Source organism: Equus przewalskii, chromosome 6, assembly GCF_037783145.1.
Source record: "Equus przewalskii isolate Varuska chromosome 6, EquPr2, whole genome shotgun sequence".
NCBI lineage: Eukaryota > Metazoa > Chordata > Mammalia > Perissodactyla > Equidae > Equus > Equus przewalskii.
Window position 1 is genome coordinate 82294679 of NC_091836.1, and position 27096 is coordinate 82321774.

At 46.9% G+C, this 27096-nt stretch overlaps 1 protein-coding gene across 47 annotated transcripts in view; it reads left to right on the top strand.

The window, feature by feature from the left end:
- The window catches only part of BMAL1 (basic helix-loop-helix ARNT like 1), a 103521-nt gene that overhangs the window by 6105 nt on the left and 70320 nt on the right, over positions 1-27096 (top strand). For 39 of the 47 annotated variants that reach the window (XR_011541205.1, XR_011541206.1, XR_011541208.1 and 36 more), the window contains exon 2: positions 24785-24857. The exons of the other annotated variants lie outside the window; for them this stretch is intronic. The gene's annotated coding sequence lies outside the window, so the exon portion shown is untranslated. The remainder of the gene's footprint in view (positions 1-24784; positions 24858-27096) is intronic. 47 annotated transcript variants of the gene reach the window in all.

Consider the following 27096-nt stretch of genomic DNA (forward strand, 5'->3'; position numbering starts at 1 on the left):
CTTCCTCCTCTCCCCAGCTTTTTACCCCAAAGACAGATGTCCACAATATGTATATATATCTATTTTTTTTTAATGCCAGTTGTTCCCGAATACATTTAGATAGTAAGAGAAACATTGTTTTGTGTCAAGAACCTGTTACATAAAAATGTGTTATATAATGTTCAAATATATACTGCATAGTGAAATTAGATACCACTTTTTTTCCCCCGAAGAATAAAAAGATAAACACAGGCTACACTGTATATAATTAATCTCGGACTTGGAAGGCATGGAAAGAGGCGCTCTGCCCTCAGAACTATCGTTTTGAACCTCTGTTATTCTCTTTGATGCTCTGGGTGTAGGATGTATAGGAGGTTGACCTGAATCTGCCATGGAATGCTATTGTGAAATACTCTGGAAGTTGTCTTTTTTTAGGGGGAAAAGTACCTTGACGTCTTTCTCACTTATAGCTCTCTCCTGTCGAAGCAGAGAGAAGAAGCTCTTTCTGCCCCTCCTGGTTAGACCACCGGGGTCATCTTCTCATCAGTTTTCTGCCCTATCCTCTACTTCCTTCATTTCTTCCCACACAGTGGGGCCAACTTGGCCTTCCAAGAACGGCACTGTTGCCAGCGGCATATGGTTGACACCCCAGGTGCAGTCCCTCAGGCTCCCCAGAGTCTGACCCTGTTCCCCCTCGCCAGCCTTGCCCTCTCACCCCAGCGTCCATTCCTGGACCGAGCTGGGAGCCGGAGGTGGAGCTCTGCTTGTCCCTGTGCTGCCCTGCCCGGGCTCCCCCAGGCCATACTCTCTCCTGCTCTCTGTCTTTACCCAAGGCCCTCTCTTGACCTGAGAGGCATCTCTTTGCCTCAGCCTGCCTTGAATCTCACTTCTTTGCAAAGCCTCCTGTGATGACATTTGCCCCCTTTCTGCACTTCCAAGTACTCTCTCTTTTTTTTAACTTTTGATTGCCAACCATTCATTCAGAAGCATTGGTACTTCATAATTAGCAGATTATGATTAGCAAATTAGCAAAAAATGATATTGTGTTTCATCAGGATGGCCAGTTCTCTCATTTTTTAAATTGTTTCATGAATAATTATCTTGTCCTCACTTCCCACTCTCCAATTCTACTCGTTTACTCATTCAGTGAAGTTTATTGGGTGCCTGCCATGTGCACTGTTCTAGGCACACAAGATACAGCAGTGAACAAAACAGAGTCTCAGTGGGAGGAGGCTGACAATAACGATGAAACCTGGAAACTCCTGGTAGTGGTTGATGCTAGAAAAGCCATCACCTAGAGTAAAAGCACAGGATGATGAGTGGTGGGAAGGAGGTCACTGTACTTGGGTCCTCTGGGGAGGCCCCTCTGAAGAGGTGACATTTGAACTCAGCTGCAGGAAGATCCAGGAAAAAGTATCCCAGGAAGAGGAACAATCAGTGCAAAGGCCCTGAGGTTGGAAGTAGCTTGATTGTTTTTGAGGAAAGTGAAGGTCAGTGTAACTGGATCGTGAGTTCCTTGTGTACAGATTTCATCCTCCCTGTAACCCTCAGCCAGTACTAGAAAGGCCCTGTACATGCTTGCATACAGAATTGGAGTGTTTGCCTTTGGTTATGTATTGTATAAATAGCAGCCTGTTTCTGAGTACCCTGCTCAGAAGGCTTTTAATAAAATGTTATATTGCATATAAACAAATTAAGGGTTTGAAGGGTTTTCTCATAAATGTGCTCCAAGCATGTATCACCAACTATTACTGTTTTGATGATGTTCAGTGCAGAGCTTCAGACCTCAGAATTCTGTTTTACATGCACAAACATCTTAAAAACAGGTTTGTTCCAAAAGTTCATTTGTAAGGCAGTTGTTGGAAACGTGGGATAAATTTTTCTGTAGAAAAAAAAAATGAACTAAATGGTGGTTTAGTTCCCAGGTGAGCCCACAAAAGCAGTTTAGTGCTGACTGTAGCTGAAACCATGCTGTTGACTACTAAAGATTATCAGCGTTAATGGAGCCTTCTGCAGCTAGAACCCCCCATCTATACAACATTATAGGGCATTTACTATTAGCATTAAGGGGACCCACTTACCTTAGTCACATGTCCTACTGTTTTTCCAGTCTGTCAAAAAGTTATAAAAGGGATTCTTACCTTTGTGCCTTTAGGATTTAGCTGCATGTGTTATAAATGAGACAGTGGTGTGGAAAGTGGGGAACCCTGGCCTGGGAGATGGGAGAGGCCCCGTCTCCAGTTTTGGCCCAAGCAAGCTACTGACTTGCTGGGTAACTTTGAGTAAGTTCCCCTTATTGAACTTTGATATCTCAGGTCCTTCTTGGCTGTAAAATCCTGTTTTCTTACCATAACAGCAAAACATACATATATTTCATTGTTCAAACCTGCTCTCAAATGGCTACCTCCAATTTCTTTTGAAGAAGTCGATAACCCCAAAAAATGAGGAACTCAGGAAGTTCCCATGTGTCGTGCTCAATAGTTACACATTCAATGTGAACCTTGATTTTGATCTGCTATCTTTCTTGATGAGTTGAAAGAAATTTTGTCCTAGAACTTTTGGTCCAGATAAGATTCCTGTGTTCTTGGCCAACTTATCTTCCATATAATTATGTAAATTGGTTTTTCTTTTTAACTCTTAGGGATAAAAATGGTGACTATGGTTTGTTGCTTATGAAATATACTTGTAAGTGCCCTTAGGGAATGGAATGAGTTTGCAGGAAAGAGCAGAGCTGAAAGAGTGTGGGATCAAAAACAATTTTAAATGTTAAATGCAAAGCTATTTTCAGTATCCTGCTGGAAGAAAAAATTTTTTTAAGGCTTTAGACGTTAGAAGAGGTTTCTGCTCCAAAGGAGAAAAGAGCCTCGTGTTTTGCAGTAGTGAAAACTACCTGATCTTTTCACTACCACCCGTTTCTTCCTCCTTCCTCACCTCTGAGTTTTGTTTTTGGCATCATGAGCCACATTTGCCTTTTGAGAGGTTTGATGTTTAAATGACGCGAGTCACAGAGCTCAGCTGGGACTTAGGGTGTTGGGGACTTGGACTTCGGTGACTTAGGGTGTAGGGTGCTCTGTTGTGAACTTCCCCAGTAGATTCTAGGGGAGGGAAGCCTCACTGGGTGTGACAGAGCACTTCCAGCACTGCCTCTGGTCCATTGTGAATGGTATGTTCCGTTTTTTTCTCTTTTCCTTACTTGAAGGCATGGCAAGGAGCTGGTTTCTCTGTGGGTTTCACTCTGGAGCTAGAGGGTGGCATTAAACCTGGCCTTCCTCCTTAGGTGCTAAGATATGAGCAGGAATTTTGTCTTTTTGTTTTCTCCTGTAGCCCCAGGAACTATGACAGTGTCCGCACAGAGTAGTCACTCAATAAATATTTGTTGAACGAGTGAATTCAGCTTAGGAAAACCTCAATTTTCCTTCCCTAACAGTCTGAGCTTGGTCTTGCAAGGTACTTTGGAGCTTAGGCGACCATTCCCTTCTGCTGTCTCTGTTTGTCTTACTCCTCAGGTTGGCCAGATACCAGATCTTTTATTGATGATCAAGACTTAATTGGCCGTGGTTGTCACTGCCCGCCGGTGTTCATCTTTATGTTATCTTTAATTGACTCCAAAGTACAGCTGATCAATAGCTGAGCAACATCAACTCAAAGAAAACTTGTTGCGTATTTCTTTGGGCATAGTACTACACATTTATTTGTTCAGTCAACAGATATCTGAAGGGCCATATACCATGCACCATGCTAAAGCCAGAGGAAGAGCAGAAATAGCTGTTGTGGCCAAGGAGCCTGTAGTTTCTTCTACTGGTAGAAGATAATCCAAGGTCATATATAATGCCAGTAAAGTGATCTAGACTGTCTTTGAGTGGTGCAGGGATTCAGAGATCAGAGAGATTTTTGTGAGTTGTCATGCTAGCGAGGAGGCTTTGTGGAAGAGGTCAGCTTTCATCTAGACCTTTAGGGATGGGTAGGATTTAGACTCACAGACAGGGGTAGCATAGGTATTTCCAGGGAGTGGGTGGGTGGGAACATTGCGCAATTAAAAGCACGGAGGTAGGAATGGCCAGTTTGTATTCAGGGACATAGACTTGCCTAGAAAGGAGAGTTCCTAAATAATGGTGGGAATTTAAGTTTGGAAAATCATTCAAGGCCTAAATCTGAAACATGTCATTTCAGATGATAATTGCTAATATAGAAAGAGGTCCTATGATGTTATTAGCATTTCGCATGTATTATCTTGTTTAATTTCTCTGAAACCCCATGTGGTAGGTACTATTATTCGTGTCATTTTAGAAATGAGGAAATTGAGGCACAGAGTCATCCAGTAACCTGCCTTAGGTCACATAGCTAATAGGTGGTGGATCCAGGCTCAAAAACCAGGCTCTGGAGGCTCCTGACCAGTGGACTCTCTTGTCCCTCACTGTCCTCTAGAGGCAGGATTTGGGCTTGATTGGGGGTTTTCCAGTCATGATCTGGAAATGGACAAGTTTCTGTTTAGCCCACTTCTTCATTTTGTAGATGAAGAAACTCAGCGAGGTTAAGTGGCAAGCCAGTATACCCAGTGAGGTAGAGACGGTAGGCAGTGGAAAACCACTGAATTTGTTTTATTATGATTATGATTTTAGTGATGTGCAGTGCTTTTCCCTAAACCATTGGTCCGGTGTAGATGTTCCAGCTACATTGGAATAAAGAGGGCCTAACTGCAGGAGAGCTCTGAGAGGAGCTGCTGGCGGAATCCAGACAGAGGGTGAAAGGAGCCAGGACTGGGAATTAATTGTCAATTATGTTAACAGCACGGCTGTTTTCAGTCACCCTTTAGATTTCTAGAGTACGGGGACATCTGCCTGTGTGAGTGGCTTTCAAGTATGTGAATCTACACTGCGCTGTGACCGAGGTACCTTGGTTAATGAATTCTCCAGAAGCAAAGCACCATTATGGAAGTTGGATGTTTAAAAACAAATACCCACATTTTCTGGAAAAAGCACAGGATTGGGAGCCAGATAACCTGCCTTCTAGGCTGCTTCTGCTACTTGAGCCACCAGATAGCCTAAGCCAAATCACTTACTGTCTCAAAGTATGGCTGATACCTTAACTGTGGAACAGGTACAATAATCCTTGTCCAGCCTCTTAGCGTGTGGTCTGATGCTAGAGTGAGATAAGGGAAGAACAAGGGTTTTGAAAGCTGTAAAGTTGCTCCTTGGTGGTAGAGAGCAGTGTCCTGGCTTTAGTAATGAAGGTGTACTGGTCTTACAGGGATAGCCTGGATGGCTCAGAAGGAAGTTTCCTGCCTCAGGGCAGGTTTAGGGATGTGGCGCTGTCCACCACTTGGGTGCTGACGGGCCTCATGTTGCTGGGTAGGGCCATATTTTAAAGATGATGATATATTTCACCTTCAGAGATGGGGAGCCACAGCCTGGGCAGAGATGGAAGGTTAGGCACAGATATCCAAGTTAATCTGTTCTCCTCTGCACACACCTCTCAGGATAGTGATGGGCAGCTGTGAACTGGAAAAACAAGTGTCAGAATCCAGCCAGCTGACCACTTGGGCATTATGTATGTATCACCTATCCTGAGGCATTAGGCAGACATCCAGAAGAACCTTGATTAGCCTGGGAGACTAATGTGTGAGCCAGCATGCTGTCCAGGTAATTCTTGGTTACAAAACCTGTAGCAGAGTCTTGATATAAAGGCCTGGAGATCCGCCAAATCTTAATTTTTGTTAGTATTGCATGATGGATTTATTATTATTATTATTATCATTTATAGCAGTACCTAACCTTTGAGTATTTACCATCTGCCAAGAACTGTGCTAAGTGTTTATATGCCTTTTCCCATTTAATCCTCACAGTAGTCCTGTGGGCTGGGCACTGTCGGTCCCACTTTCTAGTTAGGGAAACTGAGATGCAGAGGTGCCTCAGATGATGCACAGAGAGTGGAAAAGCTGTGATTCAGACTCAGGACAGTCTCCCTGAAGAGCCTGTTGTCTTAACTGCTGCAGTCTTGTTCCTCGCTTTTCCTGGGCCCTGAAATGCTTCCTGTCTCTGGTTTTGAGGTTCGTAACAGCACAGTGGGTCTTTGGAAGGCATTTTTGGTTGACAGACATGTCACCACACAATGGCTGCAGGTCATTGCAGCTCTCCCCTCTTCAGAGCCCACGTCTGACATCTAGCAGCTCTCACTGGCTGCTGTGTGGCTCATGAGCAAATGGATGCCAACGATGAACGCAGCTAATTGACCAACTCTTGCCAACTAATGCACGTGGGGGAATTTTAAAGAGAGAAAAAGAGGACAGCAAAAGAAATTGCTCAGGGTCGGTGTTACAAAAAGTGGCTGGGTAGCTTGTGGTCTGCTGAGTTTTCGTGTTGATGCTCCTCAAAATCTCTCTGCAAAAGCCTTTCCCAATGTCATGATCCTGATAACACCATTTACCTCTCACATGTGACTTAGAAAGTGCTTTTTACATGCATTGTCTCATTGAGTCTTCCCCATAATCCTGTGAGAAGAGATGTCATAAAGACCCTTTTTGCTGCCTGGGAAATACCTAGAGAGTTTAAGCTACTGTCCAGAATCCCAAAGCTGGTCAGTGGCAGAGCCAGGACTTCAACCCTACTTTTCTGACTTTACCTTCTATTCTCTTCCAAGTTCTTCTTTGCTTTCTCTATTGAAGTTGTTCTTGAATGTTCTGATTTACTGTGTTTAGAACTCAGCAAGAATTATTAAAGTGAAGTATTTTGTATACACATTGTTAGCGAATCAGAATTACTGAATTGGAAGAAATAAAAGGTCACATGATTAGTTCTTGTGTTGGGTTGAGTTGATTTGCACCCACTTTGTATGGTACAGAATATACATATATCTTTTGTGGTATATTACTGGGCCAACAGTCCTTCTAGCTTTAAAAGTCCCAAGGCTTTAATAGATGATGAAACATGGAGTTTATATAATTTCTTTAAAAAGTTGTCCATTGAGTTCTTGGTTAAGAACACAAGCTCCTATTATCACATTGTTTCCATGGAGAGATTCACCTTAGCTGGTATCATTTTGTCTCTTGGTGTGTTTTCTAGGAATGGAGTGAGCTGCTGTAGGAGAGGACTGGCCGTGCTTCTCACTTAGCACTCTCTCCGCTCCTGTTACTGCAGGAGGCTGATTTGCTTTTCTGGACCTTCTCAGTTTGTCCTGTGACCGGAACATAAATCATCTTTGAGATCCTAGTAATTGCATTTTTTTAAAAAGTTTTCCATGAAATAAACCTGAATGGAACAATTTTGTACATAAATTTGAACACCCCCTTTAAAGTGTTTAATTGGTGGCGAGGGGCTTTGCTTGGAGAAGGTAGAACTGGTCTCACTCACGAGCTTCTTACATGAGGTGGGACAAAAAGCAAGTTCCTGTATGAGAGAGATCCACAGGCACAATGGCTGGAACCAGGTGAAAGCTGGCTTCTCTCTTATGTAGAGTCTAGAGTCGGTGGTGGTCCAGGGCTCCTGTCTTCAACATGTGGCTTCCTCTTGGTGGTTGAAGGTGGAAACCACTTTTTACCATCTCCCAGGGGAAAGGATCAGGGGGCGCGCACGCAGTCATTTTAAGGGCAAGACCTGAAAGTAATACTTTTTTTACCCCAGTGGCCAGAACTTAGTCATGTGGCTACATTTAGCTGCAAAGGAAGCTGGGAAATATCTTTAATTGTGAGGTCATGAGTTCAGCAAAATCTCTGTTTTTAATGGTGGAGAGGAGATCAAACGTTGGGGGAAGTTTGCAGTCTGCTGCATCATGGTGCCAGTGGGAGGAAGTAAACAGAGTTTGAAGTTGGTGCCAGGATAGCTGGGAAGACATCAGAGTCCAGGGTCAGAATCTAGGCAGGCACACAGAAATCAGGGCGTATGCAGCCATCTAGAGGTCAGGGCAGCTCATTGCTCAGAAACCAGGTAGCCAGGTAGAACCCAGGTGCTGGAGGGAGTATGAATAATCCAGAAGACTTCAGTCGGCAGTAAGAGAAGTTCATCAATGTGAGCGGCACAGTGGAAAGAGCACTGGACTAAGAGTCAGAAGACCTAGCTGTGGGTCCAGACTTCCACTTCATAACCTGGGGCAAAGTGCTTGAGTGAACGTGTGCCTTTATCCTCCAGGCTATGGGAACAGTGGTGATGGTCTTTCCTGGCTCCCAGTCTGAGTGTGAGGATAGCAGATAGGGAGGCGCTCTGTGAACTACAGCTCCATGGAAATGTGTATAGCCTCTGTTATTCACCTTTGTGTCCCCAGCACCCAGCCCGATGCCTGGCATGGGCATATTTGTTGAATGAAGTGTGAAATATTATGAGAAATGAAAAAGATGCACTGTGCTAAGGAGGTCTTGATCCTGGACAGTCTTCTCTACTAGGCAGAAAGGTTCTTCTGCTCTCCAGTGGCTGACATGTCAAACCAGATACCCCACCAGGAGGCGGGCAGACATCGTGGCAGTTCCCAACCAGGGATCACGTGACACATAATATGTCCTTCTCAAGGCCATTTTATTACTCCATTGTTTAGGTGACAGAATACAACAAAACTGGAGATAGGGCTTTCATTTGGATGTCTTGGTCCATGAATGTGAACTAATCATTCTTAAGTGATTTCGTCCACCTGCAGATTGGAAGGTGAAACCTTCCCAAGGCCACCAAGACTTGATTTCTTGCTTCAAAATAATAAGATGCAGTTATAAAATTCTTCTGTTGATTTGAAAGAAATATATGACTTGTTCAAAACAATAAATATTTATTGAAAATATAATATAGGTAAGAGGATACAAAGATGAGCTTAATGTTTCTATGTTATTGGCCGTTTCTATCCCAGCAATAGTGATTTTTTTTTTTCTTTTGCTGGGGAAGTGGGGGCTCAGTGGAATAATTAGGTTTTTTTTTTTAACTTCATGAAGGGTTTCTTTTATTCATTTTGTTATTTATTTATTCACTAAGGGAGAGCTTCTTTCTTGGAACTCTGTGGAGCATTTTTAAATGGATTTTACTGGGAAAAGGCAGGAATTGAAATTATATTCACAGCGTGTTCTTGACTGTTAAAATCTCATGCATAGAAGGAGGGAAATCCACCAGAATGTTAACAGTAGTTCTCATCTCGTGGAATTAGAGGTGATTTTTATTCTCATCTTCTCTGTGGTTTCCTATTTTTCAACAATGAACATGTATTACGTTTATAATCATAAAAGGCTGGCTAAAAATTAGTTCCACAAATGAATACTCTCCAGCCAATTCAAAAATCTTTGTTTTTGGCAACCAGGCCTAGGCTATAACCCTCATGTTAACTCCAACCTATCCACATTATTTTCTGTTGGAGGCATTAAGGAACTTGTTATAAAGGGGCTATTTTCCTTCTGGAAATCAACATAGAAAGTTAAGGGTTTATAATGTGTTAGGAGAGATGTCCTGAGTAACTCTCCTCCTGGAACTCGACCAGCCTTTATTACAGTCACTTAAGGAAATGAATTTTGCAGGTTTCCTGCACACTGTGACTGCTTTTTCCTTTATCCTATACTCCTGTGTCCCTCAGGTACCCGAGATTCTACTGTCCTGGGATTGGGTGACCCTGTCCTTTGTTCTCTCAGGCCCCTTCCATTTCTAGTGTCCTCACTTCACATCCCCTCTATCTGTTCATGACTTCTAGATTTGCTTGTAGCTTCTTCCCACCAACACCTTTATAGACTGAAGAGAGCTAATTATTGTCCTTCTCCCTGTAGCAGCTTCCGCTTGCTCCTTGTCATTGCTCAGGTGAGAGGCCTGAGCAGTGCTCCTGGGATGCGCTGAAGAGGAGGGGTCGGGACCGCAGGGAAGGGGTGGGGGCGCGGAGCTGGCTGAGAACCTTGGGGAAGGCACTGGGCCATCCATCCAGCACTTGGCCCACACACCTGGCAGGGCAGGCTCAGGCACGGCTCTTGGAGATGACTGCTTAGTGTTTGAAGCCAGGCAGTCCCTGAGCCATGCATTCCTCTGTTGAGATCCTGCAATATGGCCGCCACTGTTCTAGGTGCTGGCTGGGGGCACAGTGATGAGCAAGGCAGACCTGGCCTCTGCTCTCATGGAGCTTTCATTCTAGCAGGAGAGAGAAATGATTCACAGAGAAATACATGAAGAAGATAGTTACAGAGTATAAGAATGTATAAGTTACCCAGAGCTGGGTACGCATGTCCGTTTGTAGTGGAGCAGGTGGGCCAGAGTTGGCGTGATTCCAAGGCCTGGCTCCTTCTATGTCCCCAGTACTTTCTGTGGGAGAGGGATGAAATCAAGGAGACATCTTGGTAAAGCTGAGCTGCTTCTTGCTTTTAGTCAGCCTCGGGCCTGCAGGTGGAGCAAGCAAAGGCTGAGGGCATGAGCTGGGGCTGGCTCTCTTGGTCACCCCACTCCTCTGGACTGCCTCGGGTACATGTCCATCCTTTCTGAAGACAAATGAGCCAGTTTGTGCATAGGGGTCCGGGTTTATGCATGCTGCAGCTCTGCCTGAAGGCAAGTTTGTATTTTCTCCCTTATTTTCAGCTTTTAATGAGGAGCAGCCTCTCAGGGTCCCTCCAGTGGGATATTGGGCTGTTACTGTCAGGAAACTAGTTTTAATTAACTCCTCCCTGCCTCCCATCACCCAGCCATCCCTAATCCTTTTCCTGGTGGCTCAGAGTCTGGCCTTTGCATGTCTTTAGAATATTTTACTGTGCTGTTGCCCTTTCTGAAACTCCTCCTGAGCAGCTCTCACAGGATCTTTCCGCATGGCTGTCTGCTTGGCTTTTGACTGCACAGAAAAAGCTCGAAGCTGAGCAAATGTTAGCAATTTCCCTGAGCGTCCTTGTTGAGTCTTCTTTTATGTGACACTTCTGCTGTCAGATCTGGGACGTTCATCCTGCTCTCTGTGTCCCCTCTTTCTGAAAACCAGGACCCCCACGCCGGTGAAGACCCAGCGCCCTTCCTCCTACAGGCGTTATGACTGCCTTTCTGACCCCCTCCCACCTTCCTGTTCAAAGAGTGCAGCCTTTGAGGCTTGCCTCGAGCCGTCTGATGCGGCGCGGAAGACCCCGAGTCGTCTGCCTCCTGAAGGGTCTGGGACGAGCTTGGCTTCCAGAGCTCCCCGGCTCCCCTCCTGCCCATGCCGGTCATTCATGCAGCCATCGGTTAACACTCCTACCAGGGCGTCCTGGGGAGGCTCTGTGTTACTAAATTCAGTTTTCTTGGGTGGGTGGGTGGCAGTGGGGGGGAGCTTGTTACTATTCTCATTCTTTGGGCGTTGTTACCATTCCTTTAAAAATCTGTCTGCATACCTGCATGTGTGTGTCTGCATGTTGATGGATCTGCCTGTGAGGGCCTGCCTTTAAACCCCGGCAGTGGTAGTGATCCTTTGGGAAATAGATCCTTTCATTCCAAATATTTGCGGGCTCAAATTTGTGTAGTTTGGTTTCAGCCTTAGTTTCATAGTTTTTCCAAATTTCTGAAATAACTTTGGAGTCCACTGTATTCAGCATCCAGAAAAGAGTACAGTCCTTGGCTCCACCTGTCAAACTCACAGACTGGTGAGGAGAGCCCCTCGTGGCCCGCCTGGCACCCGTGGCACTGTGGGCGTGAAGCAGCTGACACGCCATTCCCCCCAGAGCGTTGTAGGAAGCCTGGGGACTTGGAGAGCCGAGGCTCCAGTGTGGGGTGCGCTTGGTACAGGTGATATAGCCTGGGTTATCTGCTGACCTCCTTTCACTTGGCCCCAACGTGGTAAAATACTTCCAGTTTGCTCTGGAGTCAGCAATTTTATTTTTAAAAAGTTTATTCCAGAAGTTGCCCCTAGGAGGTCCTAATGGCTGCCCTCTTGCCCCCTGCATTTCTGCTGGTTAATGCGGTGGCCTGGCCACACCTGGCCAGCAGGCACCTCTGCACCCCTGCACCCCTTGGTGTGGGGTCACCTCCCTCTGTTAAGGAGGGAAGGAAGAAATGGTCCTTTCCCCTGTTTTGAGACGGGACAAGCTGGATGAGGGAGTCATCCATCCATTCAATATGTTGAGAGCGAGAAAATCTCTGATTTATGTTTTTAAGGGTTCTTCTGGCTGCCCGTGCCCTGAAGTGGGGAGGACAAGTGTGGAGCGGGAGGACTGGTTGGGATGTGGGTGTTCTGGTCCGGGGAGCCGTGCTGGCTTAGACACTGCAGGTGGGTGTCCGTGGGAGAGTGGGCAAGGCACAGACAGGCCTCCACTGGCTGCCCTTGCCCTTGCCATTGCCCCAGGCTCTAGCGCCCCTGGACCAGGAACCTGCACTTCTGCAAGGATGACAGGCTCTGCCAACCTCCTATGGCATGGCTGATGCTGTTGACTCCACCTGGAGTGTTCTCATCCCCTGCTTCCCAGTTGTGGCAGTCTGCCACTGCCTAACCAAGTGACCTTGGGCAAGTTACCAAATCTCTCTTGAGCCTCAGTCTCTTCATCTGTGAAAGAGTGATCACTGACCTGCCTCATGGGATTGCAAGTATCCTATGACATAGAACGTGTGGAGTGTGATGATTGCAGTAGCCTCCGGAGCGGTCTCCTGCTTCGGACCTTGCCCCACTGCGGTGTGCTCTCTGCCCAGCCATCCTGGGAAGAGGGGTCAGATCAGGTCATGCCTGTGGCTAGAAGTCTCTCCACAAGTAGCTTCCTGTCTCACTCAGAGGAAAAGCCAAACTCTTAGCATGGTCCACAAGGCTTCCCAGTACTTCTCTGACCTCATCTCCCACCCCAGGGCCTGGTGTGTGGTTGAGCAGGCTGGGTACTGCATAGCCCACTGACTGTCGTCCATGTCAGTTGCGCCTCCCTAAGTTATGTAGTGCACAACCTGTGCGGCTGTCCATGCTGATCCTGCCTGCCCCTCTCTCACTGCACTCCAACCCCATCGGAATCCTTGCTGTTCTTCAAACCTGCCAGTCATGCTTCCTGTTCAAGCTCTCTCCACTGACTGCCCCCTCCCCACTTCCCCCAGATCTCTGTGTGGCTTGTTCACTCAACTTTTTCAGGGCTTTTTTCAAATGTCACCGTGTTTAAGTTTGCACCACCCAGCCCACTGCCCCCTGGTGTTTCCTATTTCTCTTTTCTACTTTACTTTTCCTCTTAGCACTTATCACCATCGAACGTAGTACACATTTTACTTGTCGGTTTGGTTTATTGTCTGTCTTTTCTCAATAGGATGTCAGCTGGGAGGGCAGAGACCATTTGTTTTGCTTATTTCTCTATCCCCAGTGCCCGAAACAGTGCCTGACACAGGGTAGGGGCTCAATAATGAATGAGTCAGTGCATTTGTGAGAAAGGCAGCTGAATGTGTGGTACCATGCTTAGCACACAGTAAGCACCCGGTAAGTGCTGGCTGCCAGTATTTTTATTGGTGGTGCTGGTTACCCTTCAGGGCCCAGCTCAGATCTGGCTGTCTCTGAGCCCTTCTCCAGCCCCTCCTCGGGCTGAATTGATCACGGCCGCCTCTGCTCCTTGCACTCTTCTCTCTGTGTGACATTTCTCATGCTGCATTCATGGGGTGGGACTCATCTCACTCTTTTCCCTGTTTGAGTCCAAATTCCTGTGAGGCCAAGACTGGCTTGTTCAGATTTTTGTCTTCAGTGCCCTGTGCCTGCCGGTCAGCACGTAGTAGGAGCCCAGAAGTGCTCCCTGTGGGCGGCATGGCAGGTGGGAAGAATCCCGAATCTGTCAGGACCCTTCCCAGCAGTCCTGGCTCCAGGATTAGTGCTAACGTTTGCACCCACTCCCGCAGGGGGTCAAGGGAGTGTTTGACAACCAGTTAAGTGATGGAATCTCTAATGTTCTATTTAGAGCAAGTTTGGGGAAGAAGAGGGCCTCCTGTGCATAGTCCTTTGGATGACAACATCTGGGTGACCTGCTTGTTCCACAGGTGCGAGCCTCGCCCTGTGGCTGCTCAGGCCCCAGGGGGTTGGGGCCCTTCAGTGGAAACAGTGTGAGCAACACCGTGTGTTTGGAGGAGGCCTGTGGATGCACGAAAGCTTGAGCTGGCTCTTAGGGGACTTGGGGTCGGGGAGGAGAGCAGGGCTTCTGCAGGGGGCATAAGGAACAGGAGAGCAGCCCCTGGAGCATCTGGGGAGGCAGGTGAGTGCCTTGGGAGGCATGATTATTAGGTGGTGTGGGCCATACGAAGGGGGACCTTAAATGCCAGAGCAGTGTGTTTGGCCTCTTGTATTTAGCAGGAGGGGTCCAGATTGGGGGTTCTGATGGAGTGGGGGTAGGAATCAAGGGGGCAGGGGATGTGAGGAGGAGCTCTCGAGTCATTTTTTTCCTGTCCAGAGATGGAGTTGTCTTGTGGGACCCACAGGTGGCACAGCAGTGCCAGAAGCCCTGCCATTAGGGACCAGCATTGGCCCCCACAGGGCAGCAGAACTTCAGCTGGACCGACAAAGTGCAGGGGCCCGAGGAGTTAGAGGCAGGGCTTTGGCATGGACTGGGGTGCGGGAGGGGGTCTTTCTCTTTGGAGGCAACTGTTGGTGTCCTGGCATCACTGGGATTTTCCTGCCCTGCTCTGGTTGGCATCACCTATTCATAAGCCGCTGTTTCTCTGGCATCGGTTGTGTCCCTACACTTTGTGCAGGGCCCGTCGGTCTGACTCCTCAGTCAGTCTTGCACCAGGTTGTTCTACAGAAAAGCTTTAAACCCAGAGACACACAAACTCAGACTCAAGTGTCAGCTCGACCCGTAACTCTCGGTGTGCGCTTGGCCACGGTGATCGTTCCCTTCGGGGTTCACTCTCTTTATCTGCCAGGTGAGCAGCAGACAGGCTAACTCTCTGGGTTCTAGGCTGGAGCCCCTTAAAGCTCTCCTGCCCTGGGTCGGGATAAGCCTTGGAGGCTTGGGCGGGGCTGAACCTCCAGGTGGGAGCCGGGTGGCCACACTATGGAAAGGGCAATAGGAGTGTCTTAGGGGTTTGAAAATTGTTTTCCCATCCAGGGATTGAGTCATTCTACAAACTAGGAAGGGTTCTTCTCCCATTCCCCTTGCCTGCTTTGGGATGGAATTTCTGCAACGACCTTGGCTTTGTGGAGTCTTTCCCGTCTCCCATTCTGCACTCCTAAGCGGGCCCCTGCCCATGCCCAGTGTTCTCATTCCCCTATGGCTACCGCATCCTCTCTGGCCCCATTTACAGAGATTTCTGCCTAGCTTTCCCCTAATGTTCATTGCATCTGACTTCCAACTCTGGGCCTAATTTGCCCAGCTGAGCAACCGCAGTGTGGCATGAACACATCTCCCTACACATTTGCCTCCCCTTTATTCTTATGGTTATATCCTCAGCCTTTTTCCATGTGGCTCCCTGGTTTCCATCATGCTCATTTAAGATGGCTGCATAATATTCTATCAAGGGAATGTCTTCAATAAGCCATGAGCTTGTTACGGGGCGTTTAGATTGCCTCTAATTTTTGCTCTTTCAGCTAATGCCGCATGAAGCCATCTTTGTGCGTTACAGAATCATTTCATTAGGTTGGCATTTATCTAGCTAATGGCAACGGCCCAAGATTAGATAGAGAATCAGAATTTCTTTTTTCAAGAGGAATGCTGTGAGGATTTATTAAAATTTTACTTTAAATGCCAGGAACGTCCTTGTCGTGTTTTCCATGAATGAAGAAGCAGGCAATGGTAATGTGAAATTAGATGTAAGTGGAAGGCTGCGTGTTTACCAGTAAGACGTGACTTGTCTGTTTCTAAGTGTGGAGGTGAGCCAGCACATTCTCTTAAGGAGTAATCTACCTGCTCAAATTGAGGAAATCTATATTCCTCTATCTTTGACACTTTGATTAGAACAATAACAAAATAAACTGATCCCTTCGTAAGGGTGTTTTTAAGACGTGCCCTGAAACAAGGAAAAGTAAATAGGATTTCTGAGAAAAAACATGTCTCCCTCAGCCCGAGTGAGCCTGTCAGGAAGTGCTCTTAGCAGGGGAAGCAGGTTGCAAATTTGCTGAAAGGATTTGGCGTTTTCTTGGCTATTAGGAAATGACTAGAATGAAACTGACAAACACACCGGCTTGGTCCCCAGTCCTCTTTTGAGCCTGAAATCTGTGTGGGCTTCGGGGTGACGGGAAGGCTTCCTCTGTCCTGCTGATCTGTTGTTGTGGTTTTGGTCTCTGGTTAATTATTATGGAGACCCAGGCTTTAGGCTTTTGCATTTCAACTTAATCCAGCAAGTGTTTACTGAGTCTTTACAGTGTATAAGGTTGCAGGGAATGAAAATTGGGGGAGAAAAAACCCAAATTTATCCTTGTTTCTGATGAGCTCATGACTGGAAAGTGGGATGGATAAAACAAGTCTAAAACTGTTTATTTTTCAAGGGAGCTTAAGGAGAGGGCTTTGGGAGAAGTCAGCCCCACCCTGGTAGAAAGGAAGCAATTGCATCTCCTTGGGGGACTGGGGTGGATATCTGGAAAGGTGTTATGGAGTGCTTGCTTTGGTCAACACCGTGAAGCACAGGCTGAGATGGAGGCTGGACATTCCAAGCAAAGGTAGGAGGCATGACTAGAGGAAATGGAGGTGCGAGGACATGGGCAATGTTTGGGGTTTAACTGAAGCAGAGGGTGCCCGTAATAGTGTCGTAGCTAGCACTTTGGGGCTGTATCAGGCCAAGCATGGATCTCAGAGCTTCATATATGTTAACTCTTCTAATCCCTTCAGTGACTTAAATGAGATACTACCACCGTCTGCATGTTACAGATGAAGAAACAGACGTAAAGCAATTGGTTAACTGCCTGAGATCCTACCGGTGCAGAACCGAGATTAGACCCAGTTGGTCTGGCTCTGCAGTCTCTGCTTCTAACCACGAAGCTGTCCTGCCTCTGATGTAGAGGAAGAACGGATGCTAGAACCAGCAGGGTGGGCAGACACCTTATTTTAGAGTACCAGTTTAGGGGTGCAGAGGTGGAAGAGGAGCCAGAGATGAGACGAGAGGGATTGCAGAGGTGGGGATGCAGGGGAGTCTGGTGAGAGCCATGAGGGGCCACAGGAAGAGAGAGTTTCCAGAAGGGGGTTTATCCACAAGGCCAAGTGCTATAGAAAGTTCCAGGAGGTGAGCTCTGAGAGCAGGTCTGAGCCAAGGAGAAAGTGGAGAGTGCCTGGAGAGGGGGTGGTGGGTTGTGGACGGGAGGACGCTGCCTGCGCCCTCCTGACTGTCAGCTGCCATTCACTCTGGGAGGCTTCACTCGAAGACGGCGAAGCAGACACAAGCCTCGGGTGTCCTTGTCTGTGTCTTCTTATCAGTGGGAAGAGGCAAGCATGACAGGGAGGGCCAGGTGAGAGCTGGCGCTTCTCATTTGGCAAAGCCAGTGGCTTTTCTGCAGCCTGATGATTTTTGGAAGCTGTTTGCTATGCTGAGGCACAAGTGTGACTCGCTCATCTGAATGCCGTAGCGATCACTATTTTTCCTGGAAAATTGGGCCCGTGTGGGCTCTGTGTGTGGTTTATTTGAATTCCATTTTTATAGCCTTATTACCTTGTCCCCATGATGCAAGAGGCCCCTCTTTTCTCGAGCTTTGCTGTGAAAATTGTTTCTTAAAAGGCACAGAGCGGTCTCTCATCACCTGGGCGGTGCTCTCCACAGCAGCTCTTGTCTGCAGGCTCGGCACACACTTTTCATCACCCTTGACACCAGTTGTCATGTTTTTCTGATCGTTTGCAATTTGCTGAGAATTTTTAGGCAGCTCTTGAGTCTCACTACCTAGCTGTTTGCCACGATTTCTTTCAGAAGAGTTTGCACGTGTCAATGTCCATTCAGCTTCTTCCTCTCTGACATGTGTCCCTACTAGTGACCTTGCTAGGCCCTGACACCCAGTCTTGCTCTCTGGCCTTGAGCTGATAACAATGGCAGTTGGCATTTATGGAGCCTGAAAAGGAATTATGTTCATGATCTTAATTATTCCCAGTTCCTATGGAGAAGTTACTATTACTTCCCTATTTTACAGATGAAGAAAATGAGTCTTAATGAGTAGAGTAACTTACTCCAGGTCACACAGCTAGTAAATGGCAGAGCCAGGTCTCAACCCAGGCCTTTCTGATCTTGGAACCCATGTTTCATTCATTTGTTCATTCATTCAACAGCAAATAATTGTCTGCAACATGCCAAGCCCTGTTCTAGACCCAGAGGATACAGCAAAGGGGGAAAAAAAAAAAAGCAAAAATGCCTGCCTTCAGCTTACATTCAAATTTGAGGAGACGGAAAAATATAATAAATAAAATATACCTTATGCTATAGTAATAAGGACTATGGAGAAAAATAAAGCAAGGAAGTCGACTAAGAAGTTTTAGGAGGAATTTAAATAGCAGAGTCAAAGAAGGCCACATTGAGAAGGAGAACAAATTGTTAGGTTAAGTAGCAAACAACCTCCAAATCTTAGTGTATCAACCCAAGAAAACTTTATTTCTTGCACAGGAAAATTCCCGTGTGACTGCTCCTGGTTAGCAGGCATCCTTCCTTGTGGTTATTGAGGGACCCACATACCTTCTATCTTGTGGTTCTGCCCTCCTTAGGGCCCTGAGATTCCTTTCCATTCAGCTGGAAGATGAGGAAAAAGAGACAGGGTTTTGTGGGGAAGTTTTTATGGGCCTGTCTGGAAGACATACATCCCTTCCATCCATTGGTCAGAACTCAGTCACATGTTTACTCCTAACTACAAAGGAGGCTGGGAAATGTAGTCTAGCCATGTGCCCATAAGAAAAAGAAAGTGGGTTCTGGTGAATGGATAGCATCGTGTGTGCCATAGTGAATGAAGTGAAGAAGTGAATTGTGTGTTTAACTGGGGGAAGAGCATTAGGCAATGACAACAGCGAGGCAAAGGTGGCCAGGATAGCTGGAGTGAGTGAGGAAAAGGTGAGGAGGAGAGTGGTGGACGGTGAGGGCAGAGAGGTTATGGGAGCCAGGCTGTTGGAGTCACTGTCAGGACTTGGTTGCATTGTGAATGACAAGGAGAGCCAGGAACAGTTCAGGCTTTTGAAAGAGGAATAACATGGTCTGAGTTGCCTCTTGAAAGGATCACTCTGGCTGCTGTGTTGAGAATAGACTGAGGGAGCAAGGACGACTCATGGAGAGGAGGCGGAGTCTGTTGGAGTTATCCTGGTGTGATGGGAGTAGCCAAGTCCCCAGTGGTGGTGACGGTAGAGATGGTAAGAAGGGGTGGGATTGGAGGTCTGTTCTGAAGGTGGAACAACACGTTTTGCTGTGGGATTGGTGGTGGAGTGTGAGAGAAAGAGAGGAATGAGGATCATTCTGAGGTTTTGGCTTTTGCTTGATGACTATTAATGTCACTTTCTACCCTTAGGAGTAGGAAGAGGAGAAATGTTTTTGGAAAAAGATACCCAATTACCCTCTGGGCCCTGACCTATCTCCCATAGCTTCTCCTCCTCCCCCGTACTTTCTTCAGCACAGACGCAATTCTCACTCATAACTGCGCTTTCAGACAGAAGGAGGGCATTGTAGGTCCTCCTGGCACAGAACGTGGATGAGACAACATTGGCAGTGGTCTCACATCATTTTCATGGGCCTTTGGGCAAAGCCTTGGGGCCCCCTTGGACTGATGTGGAAGGGGCCCATTGTCCCCTCTGGGTGGCCGAGAGATGCCTACAGGGGTTGCTTCCAATCCCTTCTGTCTATAATGTAAGACCATGAGTGTGTGTGGGAATGGGAGCAGAAACAGTTTCCCTCCGTCTTCCTTGGCAATCATGACCTGCCAAGGCAGAAACCAGAGATGGAACTTTTTAATAGACAGTGATCTCACTAAGCGCTTAAAGGGGAAGAAAGTCTCTCTCAAACAGAGCAGAGTATGAGCTGTGGCAACAAACCTTGCAAGCCTACTGGGTGCTGGGCACTGGCTAGGTATTTCAGTTTCATTGGAGAGCGAAACAGATGTACCACTGCTCCTGCCCTCATGGCAGAGGGAGACCATGTGGCTAGAATGATTTGTGGAAGAAATTATATTTACACCTAAGTATTTATTTTTTTCTTTAAATAGTTATGAATAGTATTGTATTTTTAATTTCAGTATCTACATGTTCATTGCTAGTATATAGAAATACAATTGTTTTTTTGTTTTTATCCCATATTCTACATCCTTGCTAAACTCACTAATTAGTCCTAGGAATGTTTTTTGTATATTCCTCAGGATTTTCTACGTAGACAATCATGTCTATTCTGCGAATAGAGATTCTTTCATTTCTTCCTTTCCCATCTGTATGTTTTTAATTTCCTTTTGTTTTCTCTCGTGCTGGCTGGGACTTCCAGTGCCATGCGGAATGGCAGTGGTGAGAGTGGACGTCGTTGCCTGTTCTTAGTCTTAGGGGGAAGCCTTCGTCACCATTAAGGTTACTGTCAGCTGTTGGGTCTTTTGCGGATGTCATTTGCACTTTGCTGGTATGGGTGTGGGTGAGACCATGGGGTTTTCTGTGGCATTTGGCTGAAATAGAGGGGTTATTTTCTAAAAGTTTTGTGTCTTGCTCAAGGGAGCAAACTTCTGTTGGGGCCTTTTTTGGCTGCGCCTGTTGGCATTTCCAGGTTGTCAGCTTCTTCAGATCCACGTCTGGGATATGTGAGGCAAAAGGAAAATGCCAGGAGCTCACCACAGTTCCTTCCTCGGGTCCTGGGGTCCCTAACTGGTCTGCCTTCTTCACTCTGCCTTTCAGAGGCTTCTTACGTTTGTTTTATGTATAACGTCCAGGGCTTTTAGTTGTACATAGCAGCTGGAACAGGGGAAAAGTGTGTCTACTCCATTTTTCTGGAAGTGGAAGCGTTGGGAGAGATTAGAGAATAGAGGCTGGGGCCAGTCTGTGAAGGGCTCCATCCCAAGGGTTTGACTTTGTTGGTGATAGGAGGGCTCCCGGAGGTTTGGCTCCCAGCAGTGTGGAGGAATCGCTGGGTGGAGGGCGTGGCTGTAGCCTGGGTCCAGGTGGGAGATAATGAGGTTCTGGATTGTGACAGCAGGCGTGGGGCAGAAAGGAAGAAGGGGAAAGTGCACGTGGGCAGTGAGGAAGTGTGAGGAGACGAGGTTGAGTCTGAGGTTTCTTGGGCAGCTCGCTGAGATTGGGGAGGCAGCTGGGGAGTGTAAGTGCAGCAGAGGGGGTGTATTCTAGAACACATCTGGAAGATTGGACTAACTGTGCTTCCCTCCAGGGAAGGCTTCACGGAGGAGGCCTGGCTGCTGTGTAAAAACCCAAGGAGCGTGCATTCTTGGCAGAGGAAGCGATGAGGGAAAAGGCTCAGATACAGGTGGGCCTGTGGGCTGCCAGCTAGCTGAGGAGTCCGTGGGTAGTTGCTAGTTCCATAACTGGGAAGGATGCTGTAGGAGTTCCCAAAAGGAAGAGGTTCCAGAATGGGAGTTGATGCTGCCCGTGGTCTGTCTGGCTTCTTGCCTTCTGTTCTTGGTGTGTTGGCATCAATCTTTTCCACTGCAGACAGTCTGCCCTCCGTGTGGGGGACCCCACTGCTGACAGCTCCAGTTTAGCAATTCCAGTGAAGGGAGAACTCCTTTCTCTGCATCCATATATCAATTCTAGAGAAGGGCTCCGATTGGCCTGGCTTGGGTGATGTGCTTATCCTTTTGGACCTATCACTGTTGCAGGAAGTGAGTATGCTGATGTGGGCTGCATCATTTGCCCACCCCGGTGGGGCAGGCAGGATCTTTGCAAGAAGATGCAGGAGAAAGGCATCCAGGGAAGATGACAGAGAATATTTACTATGGCTACTGTACTATGTTTTGAAGAATTTATAGTATGGCAATGTCGGAACTCTTTGGAGAGTTTTAAGCAGAAGACTTGATCAAATTTAGGTTTTCTTAAAATCATTGCAGACACTGTATGAGGTTGTGGTTGGAAATAAGTAAATGACTAGAAGTGGGGAGAATGGTTAGGAGGCTGCTGCTGTAGCTCTGAGAAGAACTGATGAGACCTGAGCTAATTCAAGTCCACCGTTATTTCATTTGAATATCACCTCCTGCCACAGCATCAGTGAGGTGAAGGAGAGGGGTGGAGCCCAGAAACAATTAGGTGGACAGGTCTTGGTGACCAGTTGGGGGGTACAGGGAAAAGAGGGGCTTCAGGAGGATTCACCACCACCACCGAAGGGGTAATAACAGTTCTCTGGAAGGCTAGCGCTATCTTTGGAAACTAGTTATTAAGTGGTAGCAGACTTGACGTATCTTATTGCTTCTTGAGAAGTGTGAGTTTTGTTGGCTTCTTATGGCGCTCTAACTGGAAAAGGGAGCTCATTGATTGTATTTTTCTCCCTTTGAAAACTTTCCTTTCTTTAAGAAATCAGATAATAGGAGATACAATCAAGACTGCCAGTTGGGAAATAGTTAGATGGGAGGACACTGGCCTGAGGACCCTTCCTCCCCCACCAGCCTGCAGGTCTACTTTAGAAACATTCATCCCTTTGTCGTTGTCCTTGCTAGGAAGCCTTTTAAAGATTTTAAGCGAAGAAATGACATAGTCCGATTTACATTGTAACAGATTCCCTCCTGTGTTGAGAATGGAAGTGGGGTGGAGGTGGCAGTGACACCCAGTGTAGAAGCAAGGAACCAGGGACACGAGTTGGGAGGCTCTTGCAATAATCTAGGATGGTAATGGTGGAGGGGGTGAGAAGGGGTCATATTCTGAGTGTACTTTGAGGGTAAAAACCAGTTTTGGTGAGGATTGGGTATGGAGTAAGAGAGAAAGAGAGGAGACAAGAATGCCTCCAAACCTTTTGGCCTGGGCAACTGGAAGACTGTTGGCTTAAACTGAGACAGGTGAGATTCTGGGAGGAGCAGTCTGGGAGAAGGTCAGGGGTCAGAAGGTTAGACATGTTAAGATTGAGACTTCAAACATGTCTTACACAGACCTCCTGTCTACTTACACCTGACTTGAAACAGGCAGCTGGATATATACTAGCCAGTAGTTCAGAGGAGAGTCCAGGCTTGGAGAGAAATCTGGGCAGGATCAGCACGTAGGTGACATTTGAATCCCTGAGACTAGGTGAGATCACGGAGGGGCGCTTGGAAGTATACAGAGGAGAGATGAGGACAAGGACTGAGCCTGGGGGCACTCTGACACTAGGAGGTGGGGAGACGAGGAAGAACACCAAAGGGAAAGAACAGACAGTGAGGTGGGTGGAAAACCAAGGATGCTATACTGGAAGCCAAGTGAGGGAGCTGTTGAACAAGAGGGATTGATGAACTGGGAGCAAAATCTGTAAGATGAGGACAAAGGCTTGCCCACTGGATCTAGCAACAGGGAGGAGAGGCCAGATGAATGCTTTTGGACCCATGTTTAACCTTTCAAATAAGTCATAGGTCCAGCCATGAAGGAGAATACAGTTGTGCAAAAAAGGGTCACTTAAGATTGATGGGGGGCTGGCCCCGTGGCCGAGTGGTTGGGTTCGTGCGCTCCGCTGCAGGCGGCCCAGTGTTTCGTCGGTTCGAATCCTGGGCGCGGACATGGCAGTGCTCGTCAGACCACGCTGGGGCGGCGTCCCACATGCCACAACTAGAGGAACCCACAACGAAGAATACACAACTATGTACCGGGGGGCTTTGGGGAGAAAAAGGAAAAAATAAAATCTTTAAAAAAAAAAGATTGATGGAAATAAATGTAAGAAAGATGTGAAGCTAGTACCATGGGAGTCCAGCAGAAGAGGGCAGTATTTCTGGCTTTTGTAGGGAGAGTTGGGGTCAGATTCATTCATTCATTCATTCCACAAAACCTTTTTGGTTGCCAGGAACTGGGAGGAAGGGAGAAGGCTAAGTTATTGTTTAAGGGGTATGAACTTTCAGTTTTGCGGATGAAGAGAGTTCTGGAGATGGATGGTGATGGTTGTACAACATTATGAATGTACTTAATACCACTGAGCTATACACTTCACACTGGCTAAGCTTGTAAATTTCGTTGTGTATTTTACCACAATAAAAAAAATTGGAGAGGAAAAGACTTATTGGGCCCCCCCATGAGCTTGATCTGGAATATAATGTTTGAAATGGATGACATTTCAGTAGAAGGAGATAATGTGGAGAGAAGGGGAGGAAGACATCCAGCTAGCGGGAGTGCTGAGAGGGAAGGGACTGGCCCTCAGTCCTTTTTGTCTGGATTGGAGGGTCCACTGGGGGAGACCTCGTAAGCTGGGGCTGCAGAGTCAGCCCGGGCCAGTTGGCGCGGGCCTGGCACCCTGGCTACGGAGTCGGACTTGCCTTCTTACATACTGGGAGCCTCTGAAGGTTTCTGCCCATGGGAGTGTCATTCCAAAGGTGTGCATTTAGAAAATTAATCTCCTTAATCCTTCCTGTTACATGGTTGCCTATTAAAAGCAGTGGGATTGAGATCTGCATTTCTGTGGTGGAAACTGTGGCCTGGCAGAATTTTAGATACCCAGGCATGTGTTAATAAATTGAGTAGGTTATTTTTCCATCCATTTTACAAATATTTATTGAGGACTATATAAATGCCCATAGTGTTCTGGCAGTGGGGGTAAGGAGAGAGGTGATTTACCAGATCTCTTCTCATGATAAGCCTAGGGACCCCCATTCCTAAATAAGAAATGCTCCCTTGTGCCATGTGTTACTATGAAGGCCTCACGAGACTTCTGTGGGAGCTGAGAGGAGGGGTTGTCTGGCCTGCCGGGGACTCTGGTAAGGCGTCCAGGGAAAGACCACCCAGTGGATTTGAAGGCCGAGCAGGATTCACTAGGCGGAGAAGCAGAGATGGACATCCTGGGAGGACTGTAAATCAAAACTTATTGGGAGTTATACATTGAAAGAAAATGTAAAAGTATCTCTTTTAAAGCTAAACTCCTATTTCATTGGCTTTTAGGTGGTGTTGGCTAGAGTGCATGCTTTTGGACCCAACCTTGGCTTTTCAAATGTGGAATCCTAGGCCTTCACTGGTAAGTTTGTTTGATGCCTTCTTACCAAATTATGCTATGGAAGATCGGTATTTGGAAGGCAGGTCAAGGTAGTTGTCATTGGCGCTGCTCTGTGGAGGTTCCCGAGCCTGGACCCTTGAGAAGGCTGCAGTGCAGGTGGAATGGATCCACCGGAGAAGGGAGTCTCCCTGCAGGTTTCTATGGTAGATGCAGGGAAGGAGGCCAGAGGAGGACTTTGCAGGGTACATGGGATGGACGCAGCTGGCGTCGTGGAGAGGTGGAACTTGGGCTGTTTTAAAGGAAAAGTCCAGCGACAAGTGAAATGAGTTTTTCGGCTTGAGAAGGTAGGTGTAAGATGTAAAGAAAATGGGCTCAGCACAGACCCACAGGAGCAAGAACTTCATCCAGAGGAGTCATGGGCGAGAAGTCTGGCAGTATCTGCTGGCATCTAATTATTCTAGGGCAGGCCCAGCGACCCTTTTCTGTAAAGGATCAGAAGGTAAATACTTTCAGTTTCATGGGCCATGTGGTCTCTGTCATAGTTGCTCAACTCTGCCACTGTAGCATGAAAGCAGCCATAGATAATATGGAAATATGGGTATGGCTGCGTTCCAATAAAGGTTTATTTACGAAGCAGGTGGTGGGCTGGATTTGGCCTGTGGGCTTTAGTTTGCCCACTCCCTTTCTAGACCCTGCATGCTGGACTAAGGCACTTGGACTTTGTCCTGAAGGCAGTGGAAAGCCATTGAAGTTATTTTGGGCAAAGAAGTGAAATGGCAGAAGTGACATGTTAGGAACATTCGTTATTTTGGGCAAAGAAGTGAAATGGCAGAAGTGACATGTGAGGAACATTTGTTTAACAGCTGGACAAGAGGCCTGGGCCTGTTCAAAGGCAGCAGCAGCAACCCAGGCATGAGGTCATGTGGTTCACAGTGGTTAAAATTGGAGCAAAGGACCAGGAGAAGAGATATTGCAAAGGGAGAACCGTAGGATTTTCAGTCTTCTTAGACTTTAAAGACAAGAGCCAAAGAAGATGAAAATTTAAACTTGGTAATTCACAATGGTACCATTGACAGAAATACGGGTATTGGGGACGGAGAAGGGTAATTGATGCATCTGGTTTTAGATACATTGAATTCAAGATGACAGTTGTTCATCCACGGGAAATGTCCAGTGGATAATTGGAAATGCAGGGCTGAAGCCTGGACTGAGGGGGTGGGTCTGGAGATGGAGAACAGAAGCCATAGGATTAAATAAATTTTCCCCGTGATGAGCAGAGGGCTGAACCTTGGGGAATGAGCATAACTCTGGGTTGGGAAGAAGAAGACAGAAGAGAACCAGAGGCCGAGGAGGAGAGTCCCAGGAAGGGCAGAGGATGGGGCAACAGAGACGAGGGAGAAGGGACTGGAAGGAAGACTGCCGAATTTGTGACAAGGTGGTTATAGGTGGCCTTGAGGAGTCTGATGATACCAAGAGAAGGAAAGGAGGGAGGAAGCCAGGTTGCACAGGGTCCGACATAAACGAGGGATAAAGAATCAGAGACATTAGTAAAATAGACCACTCATGGAGAGTTTGGGTGGTAAAAGAAGAGAGACACATAAGATTTCGGTATTTGCATGTCAAAATAACCTTTTCTTTAGCTTTGAGGCAGGGAAAGCATGTTGTGACCGGTTCTCATTTCCTTCTCTGGAGCCGAGCTGTGTTTGGGAGTTTGTGTGTACACTGGGCTTCCATTGTGTTCGTAGGCTCCCTTTCAGGTGTGGTGTTCGCAGCTCTGCCACAACTTGCACCACAGAATCCAGCCCATGCTTGGACTCTTGCCATGACACAAGATGTGACCTGTTGTGGAAATAGTTGCATTTGCCTAACTTGGAGGAGGAAATGGGGTAGACCAAGAAATTGAAATGAAACTTCTTATTGCAGAGCCTGCCCAAGCCTGGGAATTTGAGATAATTCCTCAAGTCATTCAACTAGATATCAATTGATGTTCGGAGTATTTCAAATGTACATTCTTTGGTTTGAATGCTAAGTAGTTTTTGGCTCGGTTTGTGTGAAGACGGCAGTTAGAGATCTGGTAGTAAAAGCAACAAGTGTCATGGTTTAGAGCCACCATTTATCGAACACCCACTGTGTACTGGCCACAGTGCTGAGTGCTCTGTAGGTCTCATTTTATTTCATCCTTGCAACCACCTATAACATGGGAGTTACTATTCCCATTTCAGCAAGAAGGAAATCAGATCATAAAGAAGTTGAGTAACCT